The sequence below is a fragment of the Protopterus annectens genome, chromosome 1.part1 (genome assembly GCF_019279795.1).
Source record: "Protopterus annectens isolate FY-2018-M chromosome 1.part1, PAN1.0, whole genome shotgun sequence".
Classification (NCBI taxonomy): domain Eukaryota; kingdom Metazoa; phylum Chordata; order Ceratodontiformes; family Protopteridae; genus Protopterus; species Protopterus annectens.
Window position 1 is genome coordinate 454,969,695 of NC_056726.1, and position 17,044 is coordinate 454,986,738.

Genomic DNA, 17,044 nt, shown 5'->3' on the forward strand with positions numbered 1-17,044 from the left:
ATTGGGATTTCTTTAGGTGTAGCATGTCCAACAGCTCTGAGTTTAACATAACTTTATATGTTAGGCAGAGATCTCCTTGGAGTAGGCGATATGTTACAGAGTAAAGCTGGAGTTATTTGAGATGGTCAGTGTAAGGCATCTGTTTGAGGCCAGTAATCCTCTTTGTGAGGTACTTCTGTGGCCTTTCCAGCTGCTGCAGATGTCTTGTTAGGTACATTCCAAAAGGGGCGTTGTACTCTATAATGGGTCTAATGAGTGCCAAGTAGAGGGGAACAATGACCTCTTTTTTCTTGGATGAGAACCCTTTTGTGATGAGGTGTGTCACATAGAAGGATTTCCTGACTACTGTGGCGATGTGATTATCAAAAGAGAGACTACTATCCACCTAGGTCCCAAGGTCTCTTATCACACATTCAGCATTAAGTAGACTGTCATTTATGTGGTAGTTCATGGGTACAGAGTTTTTACCAAAGGGGATGACAATGCACTTTTTGGCATTGAACTTGAGGCCATGCCTCTAACACCAGGCATCTGTCTCAGTGAGGCCCTTCTGTAGGATGTCCACATCATTTGGGGCCTTGACTATGGCTCCTAGTTTGCAGTCATCTATGAACTTCATTAGCCAGAGGCCTTCTGTGTTAGCCTGTACTTCAGAGAAGTAGATACCAAACAGGAGAGGTCCCAGGACTGAACCCTGTGGTATTCCACTTATCACTGGTTTGAAGTCAGATTTGGAGTCTGCAACTTTTATAGTGTGGGTTCTGTCAGTGAGCCAGTTGGCAACCCATCTTGTGATGTAGGTATTTATACCTAGTTTAGTGAGTTTAGCTATAATTCCAGAATGGGGGGTGGTGTCAAAAGCCTTGACAAGGTCAAGATAGGCTGTGTGAACCACCTTACCCTTGTCTACGGCTTAGGTGAGTGCCTTAAAGAAGTCAATCAGTTTCAGAAAGCATGATATGCCTTTTACAAACCCGAACTGGGTGGGGTCCAGAGTTTGGAGGTTACCAATGTCTTTGTTTACGAGTTCCATGATGATACATTCCATGGCCTTGCAGACCAGGCTCATGAGACTAATAGGGCGATAGTTCCCCGGATCAGTGGTGGCTCCCACTTTGTGGAGTGGGATAACTGTTGCTGTGCACCATGCAGTGGGCACAAAACCTGACGTGAGACTATGACTGAACATGGTGCTTAGGTGGGGAGCCAGTTTGTACTGAAGTTCATGTAAAATGCAACCTGGGATGTTGTCCAGTCTCATGGATGCTGTGTTTTTGGTTTTAGAAAGTGCAGCTTTTACCTGCAGAGATGTGATTACAGGGACTCTGCATTCTTCCTGTATAGATATCAGCCCTTTAGGGGGTGGGGGGGGTGGGTAAAGTTAGCACTGAACCTATCTGCCAGGATGTTGGCAATATCAGTTGGTTCTGTAATTTTCATGCCATTGTGCTGTAAATCTGAGCAGATCTGGGTGTTGCCATTGAGATTTTTGACATAGCTATAGAATGCTTTGTGGTTGCCCTTAGAATCAGTGGCAATTTTGTTTTTGTAGCTAGTTTTGGAGGATCTTATAAGGGATCTCAGCTTCTTACTGAGGCTGACCAGGGAGCTCCTCCACTCATGGGATTTTACTCTCTTTTGCAACAGTTTCTTCCTTCTGTTGTAAAGTTTGTTTATGGCAGGGGACCACCAGATCGGCTTCCTTTTTTTGGAGGTTAGCATCTAAGTTCTGTTTGGGATAGCATGATCCATGCACTTGTAAGTGCTTATAGAGTGCATTTGTGTGGGATTTAGCAGTTGTAGCTGTATTGTCCATCTGCATGGGTGTCATGAAGTTCGCCACTTCTGTCTTAAGAAGCATGAAGTTGGCTTTGGAGAAATTTTTTACCATGGTTTCCTTAATGGTGGGTGGGGGTGGGATACTGATAACTAGGGTGATTAGCTTATGGTCAGATCTGACCAACAAGGAGTTGACTTCAGGTGTGGAACACTGGTCACTCATACTGGTAATGACTAGGTCTAGGATATTGTAGCCTCTGGTGGGGGTGTGGATTAACATAGATAAATGAATACATAACTGACACAAAACTAGTGCATCATACATATAATTCATATGAGCTGTACTATGTCAAGTGTTATAAGTGAGAATGACTATAATGGGAAGTGGAACAGCAGTAAAAGTGTATGGAATATGTTGTATTCAAACCCAGGAACATCTCTATGGCAGTCCTACACCTACACATGTTGCCACAAGAAGGTTGAGAAAATACTTGTCTATGTTGCAGTTCATTGCCATAAACTGCAATGTCACAACAGTAAAACAAAGGTTGCACACCCTGTACTAGAAACCAGGATCACCTGTACTCCAGCCCTATACTTACACTTGTTGCCACAGGATTGGTTACATGATATTCCCTTTTTTACTAATCATTCTTAAGGTCTCGCTGTAAACTGCAGTGCAACATTGCTTAGCAGGTTTGTACGATGTCCAATAGTATTTGTTGAATGCATCCTGTTTCTGTTTTTGGCTGTCTGGGTCCTGTCTGCTTTCTGGGTGGGCCAGTTTGCACACTGCTGCACTTTGCACAAACCTGATTAGCAGAGCCAAATCTGACATTTATTTTTCTCCATTTCTTGTGTTTGTGCTAAGCGGCACATTGTGCGAACACTGGCCAAAAAAAAAAAAGAAAAAAAAAGAAAAAAAGGGGGGCGGGGTAGATGAAATGAGGAAAAGAAACCTATTACATACACACTGGAAAATGTTAGTACATGTGAGGTATTACTACATAGGTCTGGATTTGAACTGTCACTCCAATGCACCTTCAGAACACAAGATGGTGCCTTGTTCCTCTTTGCCACACAAACAGCATTGCTGCAAAAACCTTAACTCAATATGCACACAATCAACTGCAGCAACATCCGCAGTGATATCAAACCATAAAAGTATGATTTGTGCATTTATTAGTTTTGGATGTAATGTAACTAGTGATCACACAACCTGTCATGATTATTGCCTGCAGATATACAGCTCTGTCCTACATTTCTGTGTTTGTTGGCCATTCTTCATGTATCTCAGCAGTAATCTGAGAAATGCAGTGTATAAGCCATTCAATATCATTGGCCTTAAATGGGTGAGGATCATATCTCTCAACCTTTTAGCGCAAGAAATCTGGACATAGCCCAAAATAATAGGGGAACAAAGCCCCCAAAATAGGGACATATTTTAAATATTGCTGTTATAACCATAGACAGTTTCTAGAATAACAGGATTGGTGTTAGCATGCATTTTCTGAAGGATATGAAGTCTAAAACTCAAATAAATACATGCCATTATTTAGTGACTTTAATCCTTAGATTATCTCAGTGATTTGTCAAAAAAGCACAATTTTTTATGAAGAACAGACCAAAAATATTAGGCAAAAAGCTGGACATTCTGCAAAAATCTTTACAGTTGAGAGATATGGTGAAGATATTAAGTGGAAACAATATCATATGCAGTTGCCAAAAAATGAAGGGCATGTTGGATGTGAAGGAACACAACCTATAACTTGCATGCTGCTTGCTTGCATTTCTAACCTTACATCTGACACTTTGTAGATCTGACCTGACACCCACTGGAAGTCAGGCAGCCTGCAGTGTGTTGTGTTTTCCTTCTCCCAAACACTAATCAGTCACAGATGCAATCCATGTATTATTCATACCTAAACTGTGTGTTACAACTAAAATATACTAATGAGCACACAAAATGTTGTAGTAATGCATTCAAGAAAAATCAAAAACATAACAGGACAGAAAAATAAAATATTAAACATAATAAAATTATATTATCAGCTTGGAAAAGATGCAAATGTGGAAACTCCAAGGCTATTAACAACATTGTTGCATTAATTCCTAGTGCAAAAGGCTAAGCAGCAAGGGAAAGATAAGTGTCTTGAAGCAAAACAGACTACCCAATAGGTTTCTAGAAAGAGATTAAGAACTTGGTCAGTACTGGTAAGCAGTGACACATTTTTTCTTTGAACATGAACAGAGACAGTACAATTTAGCCAAAGAGTATTGTAGACAACTTTACATATTTCCTTGGTAAGAAGTTTAGCACTTCTGTGCACTCACTGTATAGCTTTATATATAACTGCATGTTTATTGAGATAATTACAGAAATAAGAAAACATGTTTCATTGTATAATTAGCAATACCAGTAATGCTGGATATCTCTCAAAATGTGCAACTTACAGTGCAAATATCAAAAAGACACTCTTCTTCAACACTATCTCAGGATTCACTTGTCATGAAACGGTTTGTAAGCCACTTGGTTTTTGAAGTATTGCGTACATATGGAAATATTGCTTATTTTCATAATTACTAGCAAACAACTATTGTCGCCTCACAGTAAGATGCTGTCTGGTTCGATTCTCAGCTAGAGCGTCTTCTGCGTGGAGACATGCGTGAATGGGCATACCTTCGTTGAAGGTTGTGCATCAGGCCTGGCAAGCCGGTACGTAAAAATCTACTGCCAATGATTAGCGGACCGGAGTTCTGCTGTGGCGACCCCTAACCGGGAAAAGCCGAAAGACACAAACAAACAAACAAACTAGCAAACAACTAACAATATTTCTAGTTTAGTATGATATAAAACAAATTTTCATTGAATTGTCATGTCTCTCACGCTGGTGTTTCATACCAAATACCTCATTAAAATGTATGCCTCTCATTTATGAACATATGAACATAAATATGAAAATATAAATAACAAGTGGCAAACAAAGATGAATTTCCTCATTCTTGAGCATCCTAGACTTAGTGTCATTTTGTTAGCAACTCCTTGTTCTTTCTGATATTACCTATTATTAGTTGGTAAGTCATTTAGTTAAAGCAGCAAAAAGTTCTGGACAACATTTTTGGACAGCACAGTGCTGCAGTGGCTGCGTTGTCGCCTCACAGCAAGAGGTTCTCTGGTTCAATTCTCAGCTGGGGTGCCTTCTGTGCAGAATCTGCATGTCCTCCCTGCGTCCGTGTGGGTTTCCTCCGGATGGTCCGGTTTCCTCCCACGTTGCAAAGACATACATCTGCAGCGTTTTTCCCCAGGCCTCCATTGAAAATTGGCTTTGTTCCAAGTCAGACTTTCCCAGTAAACAAATGTTAAATAAATAAATAAAATAAAATAAGGAGTTATGAGTCTGAGCTGAAAGAATACAGACAGGGCTTCATAGGCTTGAGTTAAGAGACATATCAGTTCAGCATGATCTTGACACCTATATATTATACACTCCTGCAGAATTTAAACAATGAGTTTCATAAATACCTCATCTTGTTAGCCCTGTGTAGACCAAGAGGCTTCTGTTGGTGGATATGTCCTCAGGGTGATGTCTGGTGGCAGAAATTCACACATTTATTATTTGTGAAATTAAGGGTAGTTCAGTCTTCTACAGTGTTGATAATCTCTGACCACTCTATTCTTTCTTTCTGATTTTCCTGGAAAACACAGAATGGAGTTCCTTTATGAATCAGTAACTGAAAAATACTTGCTATTATTGAATAAAAGGAGCATGCTCATTAGTAGAGTGCCCTGAGAAATTCTGGTAAAACAATTTAAATTTTTAGCTGGTGTTACATATAGGAAATATTTTCCAGTACTTTTCTAATGTGTTTCCTTATGTGTTACTCGTTTTATGTCTTATACCTCACAGTTAGACGTTGCCCATTCGATTCTCAGTTAGAGCGTCTTCTGTATGGCAATATGCGTAAATGGGCGTTCCTTCGTTGAAGGTTGTGGGTTAGGCCCGGCAAGCCAGCACGTAAAGATCTACTGCCAATCATTAGCGGACCGGAGTTCCGCTGTGGCGACCCCTAACTGGGAAAAGCCGAAAGACACAAACAAACCTGTATTTTGTATTCATATTTTTATTTTGTGTTATGTCACTCCATGCACCTCTTCCTTTTTACATTCCTTTCATTATTGGTTTATCACTAAGAAATAATTTACATACTTTTTTTTTTTCTTATACCTTGTCATTTTAACATAATATATAAATTGTTAGACTACATTTACTTTGTGTAATCATCTACCACCTAAACAAAGGGTTGTATTCACTGTAAAAATGCAAACTAGATATCTTATCTAAAATAGGAGCCCATGAATAGTCATCCCTGTAACTACTCCTATTGCACTGTAAATGTCCATCTGTCAAAATCAAGAAATGTTAAGATGAGGAACATGTGGTTGTAATCTGTACAGTGAGTCAGAACTGTGGAGCGACTAATATATTTTAATACAATGGAAAGAAACTAGACTGCTTATTTTAACATTTGTATAAGGCTTATGCTTGGTAGTGATGCGGTATATTATTCTCAAAGCTAACCAGATCATCTCCTGTCATAGTGAAGCATTAAAAGAAGAAGAGGGAGAAATAAGAAGGGAGCAGAACAAGAAGCCATGCTGTACATGAATAGGTCATTGCAGATAGTAAGCGAGTCCAATGGAACTAATTGAGGGACAGATAATTTAGTTGTAGATAATTCTTTGGACAATTTAAATGCCTTTGATCAAACTAAGTATGTTATTAATTTATGTGGTTATGAGTTGAGTGACAGGGAAATGGAAGTGCTTAACCATAGTTTAAAGTTTATACCTACTGTTATGCCGAGAATGTATATGCTGAAAAAAGACATGTTTTGTTTAGTTAGGAAACTACATCTTGTTATTTTTTTCGACATGGAAAAAATAGTGGAGATATTCAAGATGAAGAAGATATTTCTACACGGAGTATGTCAGATTATCGTTTTCACTCTTGCATGTTGGATTTTGAAGATGTAACAGTATTTAAGGCATATTTTAAGTTGGATACTTCTAAAATTATGCATAAGAGTTAGGTCATTCCACCATTTAACCATGTTGGTATAGAACAGTTTTCTTCCATGATTGATTTTGCATTAGCATCATTATATAAAGATTTCATAAGAAACAAAAATCTTATTAATTATAACTTAACAAGACTGGAATGGAAAGCCTTGCAAGGACTTAGCAAAAACCAACAACTTATATTTAAACCAGCTAAGGGGAACAAGGTTATTATTATGCATCATACACAGTATGCTAATATGTGCCATGAACATCTTAATGATAATAAGACTTACAAAATAAGTAATATGAAAGAATATGAGGGGGGCTATTGGAATGTATTTAGATTTGTTGAACAAAGGAGTAAGATTAGGTTATTTTTCATCTGATGATATTATAAATAAATTTGATGCATCAGGGTGTGAGATTGCAAAGTTTTACTGCCTACCTAAGATCCATAAAAGCATTCATAACCCTCCTGGCTGCCCTATTGTTTCAGCATGCAAATATTTTTAAAATAATATGGGAATTTTTTACATAATTTTTTTGTTACCGTTTGTTAATAAACAACTTTCATTTATTAAAGATAGTTGTGATTTTTAGGTAAGATTAGTTCTGTTCAATGGTCACAAGAAATGTACTGGTTAACTGTTGATATCAAAAGCTTATATACCAGTATTGAGCATAAACATGGGATAGAAGCTCCAAGAATAACATCGGGAGATAGTCCTTTAACATATTACATTATTGAATTAGTTGAATTTTGTTTGACAAATAATTTTTTGAGTTTGATGTTCAAGTATTTCATCAATTACGAGGCACAGCCATGGTGGCAGCTTTTGCCCCCATGTATTGCCAGCATTATGATGGGTTTGTTTGAAATGGACCATCTGTATGGCTTAATATTCTTTAAAGAGCATGTTATTCAGTTCTATAGGTACATAGATGATTTAATTTTTATTTGTAAAGGGGGCCAAGATAAAGTTACTGGTTTTTTGAATGAACTTCAGAACAACATATTTTCTTTAAAATGTGATTGTATTCTGGTAGACAGCTCAGTTACATTTTTAGATATTTGTTTGATAGGGGATGTGAATGGGAAAGTGGTGAGCAAAGTACATCGAAAATTTGAAGATGGGATACATTTTTTTAGATGCAAGCAGTTGCCATCCACCCCATTTGTTGAAATCTCTCCCCTATGGTGAACTTCTCCATGTGAAATGGCTTTGTAGTAATAGTTCTGACCTTGTTAAAGAACTTAATATAACAGCTGAGTTATCTGTTAAGAGGGGCTATTGTAGGCAGAATGTATATGTCCTACTGGACAAGGTAAAAGGGAGTTCCCAGAAGATGTCTGGAAGGGTAAGAACTTGGGGACCCACTCATTTTAGTGACAAAATAGCATCAAATCTTAGAAAGATTTATGTAGTTACCACATATGATGTCTTAGCAAATGAGATAAAGGAAATAATTAAACATTATTGGAATTTTCTGTTGAAGTTTAAAGAACTTTCTGATGTATTATGTAAAGCTCCTATATTTTCATATTGAAAGGGGAAGAGCATCAAAGATATTTTAGTACATACTAGTTTTTCTTCTCCTGATTGTAGAATGTCAGACACTGAATGTAGCAGGTACATTTCCCTCTGGTAGATGTATTACATGTAAATATGTATGTAGAACATTTTAATATATTAATGGAATTCATTTTAAGGTAAATTGTAAATATTCTTGTAATACAGAAGGGGTTGTCTATGCATTGAGGTGCCTTTGTGGCATGTTCTATGTGGGTGAGAGCAAGAGGGCTTTCAAGCTTAGAGTCCAGGAACACATTAGGGATATCAAAAATGGTAAACCTGAAAGCCCTCTTGCAATACATTTTAAAGATTGTCGTAATAAAAACCCAGATGGTTTACAATGTACTATATTGGAACATATTCCTGATAAAAGATTTAATTTTGATGTTAAGAAAAAACATTTGTACAAGGAAGCTGTTTTTATATTGAAGTATGGAACTTTTAAGTCCAACGGGTATTAATGTTTAATGTAATTGGAAAGTCTTTTTAACCTAATGTAGGGTTAATTATGTAATGAGTGGCTAACTGACTATTATATATACTAGAGTGTTTAGAACTGTATTATTCTCCTTTGAAGGCTCCTTGCTGAGGCGATAGAGGTTTTAGTAAATTTTGATGTTTGGATCCTGGTGCTATGTTGTTTTCTTCAGCTTTACCTATATTCTGTGAGTCTGCTTCATTGCAGATAGTAGCCTGCATATCCTCCTACACTGGCATAAGTTAGTGACATGAGAGAAGAATTCAATTATTATACATAGGGCACCCTGTGGCTTCTGATGTAGAAGTTTTGGGAGCTTTTGCTGTTATCACAAGTATTCCTAGTACATGGGACAAAGTGATGAATGTGGCTTTGCATTCCTCACCGTAGGTCCTATATACCTCTGCACTTAAAACTGACCAAGTCTTAACTTCTTGTACTGATGTGTCATGCCAGATTAAGATGCAGTGCGACACAGACTTTTTGTAAAGTATTTTACCTGGTTTCATTCTTAGGAGTATAGGCCTCAAAGTGTTGGCTGAAAATATAGTAATGTTGTCAAGCACTAGTTAGGTTATAAATAGCTGCATGTTTTAGTGTTAGCATTCACTTGTGTCTTGATGCTTTTTCTTCAGTATTCCTTCCTTCCTCACTCCTTCCCTCCTCATCCCTTCTTTCCTTCTCTCTCTCTTTCCTGACTTTTTTTTAGAAAATAAAACACAGCTCTTTTCTTTCTCTAAAAGCAGTTATGCACTTTTTTCCTAAGTTCACAGGAAAGCTGAAAAGCTGAAAAGATTACAATTAAACCCTTTACAACAGACCCATTGTCAAATATACTAAAGAAAAAAATAATAAAATCTGTTGTGTATCACAGTCATGATTGCCTTGTGTTCATCAATTCATTAGACAGTGGAGTTTTAACAGAAGCAGATTTTGTTTCTTCAAATTAAAATGTGTTGGGGAGACTACACCAGAGCTTGAAATTTAGCTTTATAATGCTTTTTAACAAAAGCAAGTTAGAAAAAAGGCTACACTTATTAACTATGGATCATAGATAAGCAGACAAATATGTCTTCTTAAAATTCAATAAATTCTATAGTACAAGTCAAATAAACAATAAGGACGAAAGGCTAAACTAGAACAGTGTTTTATCTCTTTTCTGTGTGCGACTGCAGAATGTGACAAAGTAATAGCCGCGTCTTATTTCTGAAACATGCTGACCTTGCAGACATTACATTCATGTACTGTACATCACAAAGCACTTTATTGTACTTTTGCCCCTGGTTATTGTTCTCCAGTATGGCCAGTTGACCCAATCACTCATTTATCAATGAGGGCAAAAAGCAGCCAAGAGGGGCCATTGTTACGGCAGCCATCTGGGTGGTTGGAGGATTTTTTTATAGTCTTTCATCCCCATGGATGCATGGCTAGGAGAAGAGGGCAAGAAATGGATTGCTTGTACTGGTTGCCCTTCACTTTCACAAGGGGCAGCAGCCCTGTCCACCATCCCTGAAGCATCAGAGAAGATGGATCCCCCAAGATTCAACTAGCAAGATTACATCTCCAATGTGCTGCCCTAGCACATACCACCCTTTCACTCTCTGCATGGCTTCTTGATTGCTGGGCTAATAATTGAACCCTGGTCATCTGGGTTGCAGTCAGGGCTCCATCCTCCAGTGCCATGCAGCCAGACATTACAAAGCACCATCTAAAATAGTTAATGGGTTCATCACGGTGGATATTTATAACTTAATTTATATTACTGATTAATCAAGTTTGAAACAAGTTTTCAAACAGTAAAGTATTTGAAAAAATAATCAAACTTATTTGGTAAGACAACTTATAAATGAAGATATTATTATGTTTTGTAATGACGCTACCTTTCTCCGTGTCATCTTAACTGGTTAAACCAATGCTGCTCAGTTGATAGTATGTTGTTGACATTTTTGAAAAGGTAAAGAAGAGCATGAAAGGAGCAGGAAGAGGTAAAATAATGCTTTCCAGATGGCTTCTAACTGAATAAAGACAGCAAAGTTCTCTTCTATTACAATCAGTCTAGACAATGTTCCATATGAGTGTCTCATTTACTAAGTAGAGATCATGTACATCTTCAGAAGAATACTTTGCACAGTAATACATATTTGTCCATTGTCAGAAAAAAATGACAGTTGTACAACATGGAGAGATGTTTATACTGACAGACTAATAGCATACATGGTAGCGCAAAAGAGCAAAATGGAAGAGATGCACCTCAAATAATTAGGCCTGTCAAACTTTGAGACAGCCGTAACCTTTTTTCTTGCATAAATGAGGATCTGGAAAAAACTAAGTTTCACTTTCCTTCATGCTCACACAGCCAGATACCTCCACAACAGTGCTAAATTGAGACAGAGAGATGCAGGAATAAGTTATGGTTACAGCCTGTACTTCATTTTGGAGAGGCCACACAAAATACTGTTGACTTACTTTTACTAATAACTGTTTGCAAATATAGCATTGTCTGAAGACTTTGAAATTTCTATTTGTGAATATGGTTCTTCTTACATAGCAACGACACTGAATCTGACTAAATCATTCCAATACACATAGAAACGTGAGAACTGGTACTTTTTTAGTACAGATCAAATATCTGCCTTTGCATTATACTTCACTGAAGCTTACGTTAACTGCAAGTGCAGAACATGTTGTTCATGCTAATGGACATGGACTGTAGCCAGCCAACAGCTGGAGCAGGCAAAGAAGTCACCAGCTGATTTTGTCCTTTTCAAATAGATTCACAATGAAAATACAATTTCTATTTGTAAATGCACACAGACAAAAACTTCCAGACAACATTTTTCATGATTTATATAGACCTAGTAACTTGAACGGTTACAACAAAACAGAATTGGCTTTTCCATACATTGATAGGTTACTTCATGGATGTCTAGATCATACTGGATATATTGGTTTGAGGCACTAAGCTAGAATAAACTTCATAATGTTGTCATATGCTAAGTGAAAATATATAAAAAGCCAAAGGATTTAGAAAAGAGACTCAATAAGATGAAGGGATATAATGGAAGAGGAAGCTGTTACCTTAAAACCCATATATGTCTAACCACTAACCTTTGAAGCAGAGCACAATATTCTCAGTAAGTAAACAAATTGTTGTTCTGCACTGAAGTACTTAAACTTCAGTTTGTTGATTCCCTTCCCTAACTCCTGCATTTAAAAAACTTTTAGGGAAAAGGGGTAAACCTTACAATCTATTTAGTGTAATATCATCACCTAGACAAAAAATAAGCAGGATTAATGAATAGAAACAGAGCTCCATTTTGCTGGCCTGGTGTGAGCTTTATTTCTATCAGCTTTAACAGTGGTTGGTGCCCTAGGTTATTCTCTGTATTTCCTTATTCAATACTTACAAGGTAGAACCTCTTGAAAACACTTACCTTGTTCTACCTGAACCTTAAGACTGTTAGTAATTCCAGTCTATTCATAAATGTGCATCCTTTGTTCTCTTCTCTTCATTGTAATGTGCAGTAAGTTTGTATTGCTGCAAGACCTAAAAAGAAGGTTATATATCTTGTAGATTGCAGATCTTATGTTTAAATATTTACAGACCTGTTTCATATAATTTTTTTCTGGGGTGATTTTTTTTTTTTGCTCAGTATTTATTTGTGTGGTATTCCTTGGTTTTCATGTGTGGTTTGCTATGTTAATTTTTTATACAATTACATAGTAGATATCTGTTTATCTTTTATGCTCTCTCTCTCTGCAGTTTCTTCCCATTCCCTCTCAACCATCAGATTCTCCTATTTTCTTTATGATTCAGGAAGCCATCAGTAATTTTTTGCTGTTTAAATTCCTAGTCTCTTAGTTTGCTGTTCTACATGCCCTTGTTGAAATGGGGATTATAATGTTGTGCCCCTTTTGGTGAATGCATATTTCCATATGTATGTTAACCTGGCTAAAACACCAAGTTTTGCATGGTAGTCCTTAAATGTGGCTTGACCTAAATGCTCCTGGTGTAGTCTTCCAGCCTGTGTTTGCACTCATCAATAATACTGGAGCAAGCAGCCTCCATTCCCCTGGAAGGACATTGGATACTGACTTCAACCATCCCTGGCCTGCTCCTTTAGATGCTGGGTTGTTAATTGATCCAGGATCAACTAGGTACAGTCAGGGCTTTATCCTTTTGTATCATGGAGCTGGCTTATCTATTTCTAGTTTGATTGCACTTCTTATGGTTGTCAATACTAGTCTATTACTGTGAAGAATCACTACTTCATTGAGATGCACTACCACCCACCTATCCTTTTAAACAAACATTATTATTACATTTAAAAGTACAGATAATTTGGAACATGATGTCATAGCTATATATCAGGATAAGTAATTAAAATGAAAAAATAAAAAAATGCAACTACCAGAGTGGCTTTGCAAAAATATTAGCCTTTAAAAAAACAGCCACACTGATAAAGATGAATGCCACTGAAAGTAAATTAATAAATTAATGTATGCTTTTGCCCTTGTGTTGGCAGACCGCATGACTATTTTTCAGGTGTATTTATGGTAAGTGTAACCCAGTTAGAGTTGCTAAAGAAGTAACTAGTACTAAGGCTAGTCAGTACCCCAGGCTAGAATACTGAAAGGAGGCAAGTGAAAGTTTATTGCAACATAAAGCTTTCGTTAAGGCAGCGTGGTAAAGCTGTCTGACTTAGATAATACACTTTTATTTATTTATTTTCTCATGCTCCTAGTCACAGCTAATTATAGTAAAACAGTGTTAGTCATGAGTGCGTGTTTTTTGTGGGGACGGTTAGTGGTATATATTAAAAGTTAATTTATGGTCTGTACTGGGACACTGCCAGGTCCCAACTGAGTACTGATGTCTAATAGATTATAATTACAGGAAATCTAATTAAGTGCTTGCTTTTTCCTTCTAAGGCTAAAGTCCTTTATAGGAGTCTATTGATTAGTTGGTTTAAACTAGAAGATATCATTGATTATGCATATGGGGAGAGTAGTGGACATATTCATTTGAAGGTTAATTAAAATACATTTACAGATCCGCTAATAAGAAAGAAACAGCAATAATATCTTGATCTGTAAATGTGATAAATGTATAACAGTTTAGATAGGAAGGGCAAATCTACATTTTTGTGGCAATTTTGGAAACTTATTGAGTAGTAACTTTATAAAGATATGCTTTTATTCTTAAAATATATCATAATTATAAAACACAAGTAAATTTTGATCTGGGGTGATCAAAAGGGAAAATTGTTGGAAAAATAAGCTACATGAGTTGTACTTTGATGTCTGCGGCCTCTGTTAGATAGTTTTTGTACATTAACTTTCTTCATGATTGATTACTGAAAATATAAACCTAAAAAGAATGAGAACACTATTAAGATATCAAAAAATATTGAATGATTTTGTAGTTAATTAACAGGTAGTAGGTTTGATGACTTGTAGGTGGCTGGGAAGTCATGCTAAGTACCTTGAATGGAGTTATCACAGTAGAGACAAATTTGTGCTTGTTAGCTAGGTATAGGTGGTTTTATAATTAATAGTATGACTTCTAGATGGCACATTTGATCTCACTCTTTAAAGATTAAGTAAACTTGAGAGTGGATTGATATTCCTTCCAGTGTGATTGAAGCCAAACAGTAAATAGCATAGGATATATCCTTTTTTGTTACCTGTTAAAGAGACATAATTACTTGAATGAAGTTTTGAACTGAGACTTAATAGTTTGTAAAAGTTTTATAATTTGATATAATTTGTAATCTTAGTGCATCGTTGTGGAGAACCCATGCTCTGAGTGTAATTTATGATAACTTTACATAAAGCACCATTGCTAAAAGATGATTTACTATGTTGTTAACTTTAATAAAGGAGTGTTAATAGTATGCTAAGGATGCCACTGTCATCACAGGAATCATGGGTGGGAATCACAGGAAGTTAAAAGATACTGAGTCTTGAAACTATTACACCTTGCCAGCCCCCCCCACCCAGAGTGCACTTTCCCTCTGAAGAAGGGCTCAGCCAGCCATACCATGGAGAATTTGTAAATACTCATCCAATTATCCAGCTCCTACTTGAAGACTTTATCTGCAGGGGGCTTCTATTCCAGAGATGATAGAGATGCTGATTAATGAATCTGTCACATCACCTTTGTTTTATTGATCTGTTAAAGCAGGTATAGGTCAACTGTTATGATATTTGCATTTGTAGGACAGTTTAATTTGTGGAGACACAAGGGTTTCTGGACTACTGGGTCTCTGATTGCTTGAAAGACAAAACATAGGTCCTCTTTGAGGAGCCAGAGACAAAAAAAGAGGGACAGTCCTTTTAATCTTTTCTGATGGCATAGAGATTTTTAAGCCCATGATCCTCTCTGGTAGGAGCCTCCTTGGTCTTTCCAGCTGTTTACTATGTTTTGTGAGGTACATTCTAAAGGGGTAACTGCATTCTATAAATGCTCTGATTTATGCTAAACACAAAGGGACAATAATCTCTTTAAATGTAGATGACATTTTTTTGGCAAGCAGCTGCGCCATGTAGAATGCTCTCCTGACAACTGCTGCTAAATTGAGGTCAGAGGAGAAGGAATTATCAGTCCAGGTTCCCAGGTGTCTAACTACATTTTCATTTTCAAGTGGGGTATTGTCAGTGCTATATGCTGAGGAGATCTGTTTACTAAATTTGCCAGTGTTGCATCTTTTAGCATTTAATCTCTGAGTCCATTCCACCAGGCATTTATAAGTGTAAACTCCTGCTTGGAAGGGGAAAATAAAAAAAAATCATAATTATCCCTGCATTTCTTACTGCTTTGTTCAGTTTTCAGTTGATTGCATGACTGGAGTGCACATGTATATATTTTACCATTCACTAATGTAGCTGTGATAAATAAAGTGGTAATTTAGCAAGATAAATTAATGTACTTTTCAAAGATGCACAAAAACAAATGGCCAAATAAAACCAACCTCTCAGATCATAGAGAGGACAAAGAGAAAAAGAAAGAAAGGATAGAAAATAAAGAGCAGTCCTAAACAAAGAATTTCAGAATGATTAAAAGACATGGAAAATTTATTTGAAACAAAAAATACTTCAGAAAAGTGGCTATGATTCAGCAACACAGAAAGATACATTAATTTAAAGATTAGCCTATTAAAAGTTGAAGAGCATTTTTTACTCATTTTGATTTATACACTCAGAAATGGGAAGTTGAGCACTTTCTCAGTATAGAATGTTAAACACTGATGCAGCCTCCAGACCCCCCCCAAAATAATTTACACATTAGATACGATAAATCAATATAACATTTTTCAGTTTTGTGAAGCAACACATTGCAGAAAATAGCTTATATGAAATGTAGTCAAAATGTACAGTAGGATAGGTAGGATGCCAGGGATCTTTAGGTAGTAAGGTAACTATACTAATTCATATATTTATGTTGTTGTTGTTGTTTAGTCACTTAATTGAACCCAACTCTTTGTGATCTCAAAGGTTTTAGCATGACAGGCCTGTTTGTCCAGAACTGCTTCTTTAAGCTCATTAGTTCAGTAATGCTGTTGATCCACCTTAGCCTCTTTTAGCGACTCCTTTCTTCTTTTGCCTTTCATCTTTCACAGCATCAGTGACTTTGCATTACGAGACCAAAGTATTTTAAGTTTTGTTTTACTATAAGGCCTTCCAGTGAACAGTTTGAATTTATTAACTTAAGTATTGACTGATAAGATCTTGTATTCCAATAATGTTCCTAAGTTTTCTTTAACAGTACCATTCAAAAGTACTGATTCTGTAGCACACAATACAAAAATGTATGTTTAGGTTTACTGTTTTTAGTGTACTTATAATATGCATTTTTATTCTAGTATTTTAGGACACACTTTATTGAGTTAATTAATTACTGTAATTAGGCAAGTTGTTTGGTTGACTGCTGTTAAATTAATGTCGTGAATAAATTGTGATTTGTGTGTTTTTTTATTCACACTGATGAAGACCCAGAGATTGAAGGTGCAAAAGTGCAAAGTCTCTCTATTGTTATTAACGTTTTTCCTCCTGTCTACCAGTGCTTTTTATTGTTCATCATTTTTTATTTGAGTAGAGGTTGCCTGACACTTGTGTCAGGTTCGTGATAGTTATCTTTCCAATCTTAAC